This window comes from Centruroides vittatus, unplaced genomic scaffold, assembly GCF_030686945.1.
Source record: "Centruroides vittatus isolate TY-2023 unplaced genomic scaffold, ASM3068694v2 contig_5, whole genome shotgun sequence".
In the NCBI taxonomy this organism is placed as follows: Eukaryota; Metazoa; Arthropoda; class Arachnida; order Scorpiones; family Buthidae; genus Centruroides; species Centruroides vittatus.
In genome coordinates this window covers 398,015-408,996 of record NW_027122286.1, presented here as the reverse complement: position 1 = coordinate 408,996, position 10,982 = coordinate 398,015, and positions in this window count along the sequence as shown.

The window sequence follows — 10,982 nt, the reverse complement described above, 5'->3', positions numbered from 1 at the left end:
ATCCTGTACAATATCTTGTATGAGTATTGTGTAATATGGAATTTATATTATATAAAAAGGGACTGGTAAAATCCGCACTCAAAAAGCCTCGCACAACTTAAACCCACCATTGTACGTATGTATATAAGAGGTTAAATGCATTAATTTCTGTCCTTATAACCATTAAAAAAAGAATTTCTAGCTTTATATTAACTCATGACTCATTACAAAGTTTAATTACTTCTACATTCAAGAACTACTATAGTAACAATCGCATATCATGCTTGACGTCCTTTACCAGAAAAAAGTCCTGTTTGTAAGAAATTAGTTACTAAAATAGAATATAATAATTGAGTTGTAATTACTTAGCAAAAAAGTTACATGTACAGTATATATATTTGATATCCTTAACTAACATTTTATAAATGAATTATAAATAATACTAATAAATTAAACTTAATCAGTAATTTAGTATATAATGAGATACTCCCATAGCAACTAATGCAGTTAAACTGACAGGCAAGATGACGGTATTTCTATCGTTTTAGTTATAGATAACGATGTTTAACACTTATCAACTGTTATTCGTGTATTTCTCACATTTTAATAAAGTAAAACTAAATATAAAAGTATCAAAATTAAGGAAATGTAAATTAGTCTAGTGCATTTATATAGGCTAAATAATTGTCATTTAACAGATTTAAAATGATATTCACTGCAAACAAAAGTAGTTATAGAAATAAAACTAACATAAATTAATAAAGGATTGAATATATAAAATGTCTTTCACCATTTATTACACATTTTTTAATTGAAAACTTAATTAAATAGCAATTTTAACAAGTTTGTTTAATTTTTAAATTAATTTATCTTTATTTTATTTTATTATTTTTAAATTCAGAGTGGCCAAAAGTCAGTCAAACAAAATATGGACTAATAATTGCCATCTTATTCAAATATTTAATATTTTTATCAGTCGTGTGAAAGAAAAACACGTTGTTATATTTGGTTTACAATTCTTATTCAAACAAAGCATGCTGTTAACTGATTTTTGACTCTCCGTATTTACCATATTTTATTTATTTAAATGATTTTAATTTTAATTTTAGTTAGGAATATCAAACAATTAGACTAATTATATTAACAAATAAAGTTTAAATCTGCAGCGATTCTTATACTCTTCTTTATCTGTGAATTTAAAATATATTTTCCCCTGTAATATAAATTTTATTACATATATATATATTACAAAATAAAATTTTTAACCTTTTCACACTTTTATTCAGGTTTTTACAAATTAGAGATCGCGATCTACCGGTTGAGAACATCGACTCAGTATATAAATGATATTTTCACCGAAAAGAAAAGAAACTGGAAGCAGGTAGAAAAACAAATTTAATTGTTGATAAGTGCACTCGTGTAGTAATGTAGTTTCAATCAAAATTTTTCTTTATTTATATATACAGCAGCATTTTCTACTCTGCATTCATAAGCAAACACGAACAGCTCTTCAACCTCAGTTATTAGATGATAGCGTAACTTATTAAAAATGTATCTATAGAATTTTTAAGATACTTCATTAGATAATTATCATACTTTTTGTAATTTAGTAAATAACAATTTAATAAAAAATTAAATGCCAGCTATTATAAATGCATACGTGACCTTCGAAAAGGTCGCGTATGTTGAATATTTTAGATTTTATCTAATTACTTAGTAATGTAATTGCCGTAATATTAAATATTTAATAACAGAGAATGTAAAGTACATATAAAAATTTAATTTCTTTTGTATAGCTCTTTCCAACTTTAAATTAATTGAAAATTAAAACTCTTCATTCGCCAACTTCCATGTTGTTCTACTCCATGTTACGAAGCACTCAATCTCATTTAAAAAAATAAAAAATAAAATACTTTCTCATTAATAGGACATTTCTAATCCTTTCATTAAATTTATTTACTATGTTTTTTCCCCATTAAAACTTTGTATATTTTTATCAACTTAAAACTTTAATTTAGGCTAATTATCTTAAGATTTTAATTTAGGTTCATTCGATTTTCGTTCCGCTAACAGGGCACGAAGAGGATAACTGATAAAAAATTATGGAAAGTTTATATTAAATATGTTAAAAATAGAGCTTAAAAATATTATTTTTAAATAAAAATTATAGAAAAAGTTAATTAAATATTTCAAACTTAATTGCTGTTAAATTCTCGTGTTATAATTTCTCACATATTTAACAAATTAAAAACATAATACGCCACTTGTATCCAATTTAACACACATTCTGATGTTTTTAAAAAGGAATTTTCAAGGAAAATTTTATTCGATAATTAAAGTATAGTTTAAAAGGATTCATTAAAGAGTACAAACGTTAATAATGTATTTAAAGCAAGGTATAATTAACAGGAAATATTTAAATTTTCATTACACAGTCGAACTTTCAATAACGGCCACCTCCTAACAATGAACACCGCCATTTTTTTCGGAAACTTTTCCTTTTGAATTGCGTGCAAAATAACTTCTAAACAACGGCCATTTCTTACGTTCTCGTCAGTGTCCGTTGTTCAGAGGTTTGACTGTATACAGATTTTTGAAGAGCGACTAAAAAAACTCCTAAGTTAAGAAGCACTCTTTTAAATTTAAGTATTCAAGTAATTATTTGAATATGTAATCAACATATATGTATTTATTCATTAATGAATAACGATCTGTTAGTTAAGAAATATAGGCTACTACAAAATATAACATATATCGGGTACGAACCCACGTTTTAAGAATAGGCTATTAAATTATTGGTCGTATTATTAAGATGTGAGTATCTAATTTTAATTGTTTGTTTTATTTGTTTTCAATGAGACTCTTGATTTTTAAAAGAATAATTTAAAATCGGTTAACTCTTAATTTTAAAAGGATGATTTAGCTTCTAATGCAATTCAACTTTCAATTCAAGAATAAAACGTTAATTAACAATTAGAGCATTTATCAAATAACAAAGTTGAGGGTTCGGTTCCTAAACGAATCCAATTTATGTTTTCGTTTCTTTTATAAATATAGTGTCTGTACTGTACATTAACATTAATATCGTAAATAATATTTAAATAAATAGAAATAGTTGCGTAATGTTTTAATTAATAAAAAAAACACATAATAATAATTATTATTTTAAAATATTTTCATTAAAATATATTAGCATACAATTATAAATCCAGGAGAGAATTCAATTTAAACAGTATTTTATTATCCTAGAATGGCATAACTTAACCCAAACAATATGTGATTTAGTGGGAGGTAAACGGTGACAATGACATCAACAGGACATAATCCTGTTTCTACATTCGATTTCCTGTCTTTCCATCCTGTCATTTTTTATTTATATTTTTTCACCGAAATTAATTCCCCTGAGTCATACGCCTAACTTCTACAATTCAACTGCAGATTATTTATCAAATTTTTCAACGTCATATTACCGTGAATTCAATTCTGAACAGGCTCTTATATGAATATATTATCTATAAATTTGCTGTAAATTTATCCTTATCTTTACATTCGCACGATACTTACCTAAAGATAAAATCGATAACAATTTTATGTATAACTCTATTTTGTTTTCCGTTTATTTAACAGAGGAAGTTCATTCGTTCTTTCAAAATAAATTATTTAAACAAATATTTAATTTAATTTATTATTTTCCTAATTATTTAACCTGTTAAATTATTAAAAGTTTTGTTTATTATCCCAAATTTCTTATATTTATAGCATTGATACACTGTGCTAAATTTTCCTATATAATCATTAAGGAGTATGTTATAGATTTAATATTGTGGAGAAATTTATCTAATTTTTAAAATATAATCAACGAAAACAAAATTAATCTCGTCTCTTGATTAATTCCTAGAATTTATCTATCAATAATATTGATAAGTGAATTCCATCTCAGGGCAGATAAATCAAGAATTAAGAGAAAAAAAATATTTTAAATTGAATTATTAATTTAAAAATGTAGGATATAGTATAATACCCTTATATGCGGTAATATAAAGTGTTAATTATATACACTGTATATTTTATTACTATTTGTTTTACGATACTCAAGACCCTTTCGTATAATATAGAGTACGTATGACACAGTACTGTATAAGGTATATGATCCTGGCTGTGTACCAGATTCAGAGTATTAGACCAAGTCCAACTGTTGACAAGTAGATATGTGCTTAACAAAGTCCCTAAAAGCGCGAGACACTATAAAAACATGACCTTTCAAGGCCGCTTTTATAAGTTTATATAGCGCAAAGTCTATATCACACGATACTAGATATTGTATAAAGTCTAAGATCCTAACTAGTACTAGATTCTAAATAATGAATCATTATTGAGCATATATTTGTATGTATCTGAAGTCTTAAAGGCACATTGTTTAGGTTTGAAAATTGCTACTGTTCTTACAAAACTACAAGTAAATATTTAATAATTTAAAGACTAATTCTAAGCATTAGACTATAGGAATAAGTAGAAAAATATATTTTCCTGGTTTATCTAATGACGAATTGTTTCAAAAGTGGAATTCCTAATGAAAAAGTCGTGAATTTTATAAATGAAATGTTCTTGTTTTGTAGCATTATTATTGTCATTTTCACTTTTTTTGTACGTTAAAAAGTGGTAATCATTTGATGAAAGACATGAATTTAATTTTACTTATATAATAATTATAATTCAATTTTATTTGCTTCATTATTCTCAAAAGTCATTTTAAATTTTCTAATGAACACTTTAAAAAGTCATGAAAAAGTCATGGTAATAAAGAATTAATTATTTAAGGGAGAATGAATTTTTTAATTAATATCAAATTATTTATATTTTTAAACCTAAAACATTAAATTTTTACGATATTGTACAGGAAGATAAATATACATTAACTTCATAATTTGTTGCACTATTTTACAGCAACACTTTAAAAAATTAATTTCTGGGTGTTAATTTGTTTAAGATCACGAAATAATTACTACAGAAATGTAAAATTTTATGATTAATTATAATAAAGTAAAAATTTATAATATATTCAAAACACGCAGAAAGAACGTGCAAATTAAAATGAATTTCGACACGTTTTATTAAAACAAATATTATCAATTTTAAGTGGAAAATATGTTAAAATCATTTAATTTTTTATTTAAAATTATTTTTAAAAATAAAAATAACAATTTCTATTCTAATTTCTATTGTAAAATAAATAAATAAATAAATATTTTCCCTTTATTTTCAAAAGAGGGTTTTTTTTCTTTTCCTTTTACGTGAAATTTAAATCACGGTCTACAACTCGAAATTACCTTTAAACAAATAAATTATCGTTATAAAAATATTAACTTCGATACAATAGAAAGGTGCAATGTTCACGATCTGTCCCCCTTTACAAGAAACTATTAAAATTAGATCTATTAAACAAACGAAAACATGTAGGTCAATGTCTTAAAAGTAGTATTTCAGTTAAAGAGAAAGTAAATTTTATTATTTAAAATAAATTTAATTATTTTTAAAAGTTTAATTTGATTTAAATTGATATATTTTATTGTACTTTAAAGTGGCTTAACAACTGTAGTAAATAGTTTGTAAAGTAATTGTATTGAAGTCTTTTGAAAGCAACCATATTTTACGAAGATTTCAGCACACAACGTTTCAAAACGTTAAAGATTTTGTGAAAAATCAACTGTGCGAAGGACTAATAAGCAACTGTGCGAAAGACTACAAAGCAACTGTGCGAACACTACAAAGCAATTGTGCTAACGACTACAAAGCAACTGTGCGAAAGACTACAAAGCAACTGTGCGAACACTACAAAGCAATTGTTCTAAAGACTAGAAAACAACTGTAAGAGAGACTAAAAAGCAATTGTGATAAAGACTACAAAGCAATTGCATTATTGACTTTGTAAATACAATTATCCTAAAGACTTCATACAGCAACTGTATTCCCAAGCCTGTAAACAACGTAAATAATACAATTTTATAAATAAAATTATATTTTTTACACACTTTTAAAAACTATTTTAATGAAATTGAGTTTTTATCGTATGAAAAAGATGATTAAAGTAGGTAGCAAATGGTCAGTGAACTGGCACTGACCGGAAAAAGTATCTATCAAAACTTGAATTCATTAGTTCGTTATAGAAGAACAAGTCTTAGTTTTTTCTTCTTTTTTAATTTTTTTCCTTTTAATTTTTATTGTGACTTTGAACGTTGAAAGATCAGCAAAATACCTTTTGAAAATGATTTTTGTACTGTTAATAATCTTATTTAATATAGATAATTATTTATTTGATAACATAACGAAACTGCTAACTTTAACGTATTAAATCTTTCTCAAATTATTGGTTTAAACGATAAAATATCTATGTCAATATTAAAAATTTGCGTTAGATTATTTGCATGAAGGTCGCTTTTCTTGTAGCTTTATCTAGCTTTTGCTTTTTATGTAGCTTTTTCTTTGAAATTATTAAAATGGATGAAAGTAGACCATCTTATAGGAACCGAACTCACGCTTTTTACGTATTTTATATCCTCTAACTGATACTGAACTACTAGATGTAATCATTGTAAGTTTTAAAAATCCACAATTTTCAACTAAAAACGTGGATTCGGTTCCCAGATGCCCAGTTATTGGCCTGAATTTATATACCAAAAATGGTGAATTAATAATCACCATTTTTGGTGTATAAATTAGACAAAGAATGTAACCGACGCAGATAATTGTGTTTGGGCAGCTGAGAACTGAACCCACGTCCTTCAATTTTATGTTAAAAGGTGTAGATTACCAAAATTTAGAGTAAATGTATCTTATTATTCTGTTTATAAGAGCTCATATTGGGAACATTAGACAAGCGTGGGTTTAGTTCCTGTATAATATCCTAATTCTTTTTTTCTATTCATTTTTTGTTTAAATTTTTATTAAATTATTCGATTATTTATACATTATCTATATAGTACATACACTTTAATATCATTATATATATATGTGTGTGTGTATAGTTTAAAATTTTTATATAATTTAGTATAAATTTCTGTGTGAAGGTGCTACATTAAGTTTTAGATACAGCATGACCCAAAAGTCATTTGACTGTAATTTGTTTCAGTTGTGAACATGAATCATAACTTTTATAAAAATTGTTTTATAATGATTAAATCACTGTTGTGGTTAACTTATATCAATAAATTTATATCAATAATTTTTTATATTCAATCGTATGCTGATACTATACAATTCATTATCGTAAGTTTAGAAAAATAATTAATTTGTGATATCAATTTTATATAATTCTGATGTCGACAATGTAAAAATGTTTACACTTCTCCATAAAATGGCTTTATAAGATATTTAAAATTCAATTGTTGTATATGTTAAATACCTGTTTTGATAATAAGTAAATATACAATTAATTTATTTTTCAAAGCTATTTTAAAAAAAAAAAACTAAATGATGAAACTTTAAACTGATGCAATCAGGATAATAAAGGTTCTTCTGAATCACATAAATACTTGAATTACACATCTAGATAAACTTGACGTCCTTGTCTATTCGAAAACATTTGTCTGTACGTTTGACCTTAAAATATTTTTCATTTCCAAAACTGGAAATGGAATTATGTAGCTTTATAAATTTTATTTTATTTCTTAAAAAATTTATTTTCAATTTCACAATTTATTATTTATTCTTGTTTATTTATATGAGAATATGTTTATGTATACAGTGAAGCAAACTCATCTTATATATCTGGCCTTATATTTTTACTATAGCTTGTCTGGAGCAAAATAAATATATTCAAATTTTGTTATCTCGGACAAAAAGAGGCTAACAAAATTTATTCTTTTGCATAAAAACGCAATGTATAAGTGATATAAATTAACGTTTCTTTTGATAAATTTGTTTTATTAATTTTATGGCTTTCGGGAGGGGTGAGCTTACATTCGTCACATTTTATTCCTCTCAGACCTTGTTTATATGACCCGTAAATTTATTACAGAAATATTAAAATATAAAATACATAAATTAGAAAAAAATTTATATTCTATCTATTAAATAATGTATAAATATTAATTATTAATCAGTTAAAATATGATTATGTAAGCACTTCGCCTGTTAAGCCATCGTCCATCTTTATTTCCCAGATTTACTTACAGATAATTTTTAATTAAAAATTAAAAATTATCTGTAAGTAAACTACATATTTTATATAAATCCTATTGTAAATTAATGTTTATGGAGTCTTCTTTCTTTTCAAATGATATCAATTTTAATATAAGGTCTTTAATATTTACTGTACAACAATAATTGAGATAGTATAAAAGTATAAACGATGTTCACCAAATTAATTATAAAATAATAAAAATAAAAAGTTTATACAAGAAAATTTAAATGTTATTTATGAAAAAAAGTTAATAAATATCCCGTAAATTCAAGTAAAATTGTACTGTACATCAAAAAGTTTTAAAGATGAAACTACATTTTAACACCAATTTTGGAGCCAAAGTATCTAGTAATTTGCATTGTTTTTAAATTAAGAAAAATTCGGCTATTAATTTACAGCTTAAAAAATTTTACATAAGGGATGGCCGGCCCAAACGTCAGGTAATTCTCACTTTGCAAGCAATTTAATAATTTGAGAAAGTATGTCAAAGAATTGTAACTTGTGCATTGAAAAAGAAAGATCTCATTTTGAACAATTCCTGAAAAGTTTGTAAGCAATAAAGCATTTAAGTAGGACAAAAACTTTATATTTAATTTCTAATTTTTAAATTTAACTGACTTTGTATTTAAGCATTCATTATGAGTATTATAAGTTTTAGTATTCATTCATTAGTACCAGTTTATTTTACTTAAATTTCTTCTGTAAGTCCTTCGATGTTTGGTTTCTTTTCGAGCAATTCACTATTGACACACTATTTAGCTCACAACTTTGTTAATTAAAAATAAAAAGGATTTTAAGATAAATATTTGTAATTATAATTCTAGATATTTATGACATTAAATGTTCGACTTCTTTCCGGTATTATAGCAATTATTCAGTCATGTTTAATAATAAAATAGGAGAGAAACTGGTTTTAGTTGATGGTCACATATCCTACGCAAAAATGTAAATTATTTTATCAAAAATTTATTATAATTAGCTAAATATTATTTAATATAAAAATTATTTATTTATTTCGTATTTAATTTGAGTTTTTAATATCTTGTTAATAAATAAAGATACAAAATATTTATTTATTTTTCTCTAACCTTAATTAATGAACTTCTTGTACAATTAAGTTTATTATAAATAAATTAATGAATGTAAAATAATGACCCGTTTTATTCTTGAAAATTAAAAGTAGGTTTTTAAGGAAAAAAAAGCGAATTAAACGAAAACTATAAACAGGTTTCTTATGATAGAGGAAAGAGGAAATTTTTGTATAAACTCAGATCTTGATATGAAAAATGCCATCTTCTCATTTTCTGGATATAATTAGAAATTATCTGTAAGTAAATTAAATATTTTATATAATTTATATTTATAATTTTTTTTCCTTATAGTGAAATAATATAAAAGTTATTATCAGGCCAGCTGTATGTAGAACAATAATGGGTGTTTAATTGTAGCACAATGCAGTTTCAGATGTAGGCAATCTAGGTTTTTGTCTAGGGTCTCATTCTGTACAAAACTAAGGATGTACTCTACCTTTAGGTTGTCTAAAGGCGAGGCTTTAGACGCCCTAGTATACAGGCTATCTTTATATCCTTGTCGATGCTTGGTCTTGTTTCAGTATTGAGAATCAGTAGGTCTACAAGCTAGGACCCTTGGAACTCGATGAATATCAAATATCTTGTGATAGGAGCTATACATTTATTAACTTATATGAAAGGAGCATTGAAAGCGTACTTATTCCTAGGAGTCGCGCTTTCAGGATTCTCGTGAAGAAAAAAAACAAAAATATGCTTATCAATATTCAGTCTTGATACAGTATTTAGAATAAATATTAGCCAGGACCTTGTACAATATGAAGTATTGTGTGAAACGGAATTTATTTTATATAAACTTCTATAAAAGAAGCCTTGCAAGTTGACACTTGCCTAGAGCCACTCACAACCTTCATTGAGATTTTCACCGAATTAATTATAAAATTTAAGTATTTTCATATAAGATTGTTATTATTTATAAAGAAAAATTCAAAAAGTATATAAAATTTTAATAATTTTTCTATAAAACTAGATATAATTTACTAACATTAAGAGTCAGAATTGCTATCACTTTGAAAGGGAAAAGATTTAGTTTCAAGGAAACATTCAAGGTTAAAATGTTTTATTATACTTAAGTACAATGGAGATAGTGTAACTTTCTAATAATATATTTAATTTTATTATTTATTTAATAAACTTGCTAGACTTTTCTCCTTGATAGGAACACAAAACATAAATAAAAAGTTGACAGTAAAGCGTTTCTAATATAAACAACAAAAATATACAAAGGACAATATATCAAATTATATTTACACACTAATCTTGCAATCTGTTTGGGCGTAAATTTTTATATATGTTAAATGAATATGTTTATATGATAATTAATGAATCTTCATGAATGAATCTTCATAATTCATTCACGAAAAATCTATGAATAATATTTTATATAAGAATTTATTCTTTTGTAAAGAGTTACAAAATAAATTTAAATAATTACATCATTAAGCTTTTATTTTTCGAAGCTTTTTAAACCTATGTATAGCTTTATAAGAGCTACACATATCTCTATATAATGCTTAAGAGGGGTAAAATAGGGGCTAAAACAATCAAGAATAAGAAATCCCAACTCCAAAATCCATAAAAAATATATGAATAAAATTATTAAAAGAAATAGAAACAAACAACTTATCATATTTTATCAATTTATTTTACAAAGTCTAAATTTTGGGGCCTCTCTGTGTCAGTGTCCTGGTCAAATGGTCCTATTAGTATACTTTCTCTTACTATTTATTAGTAAG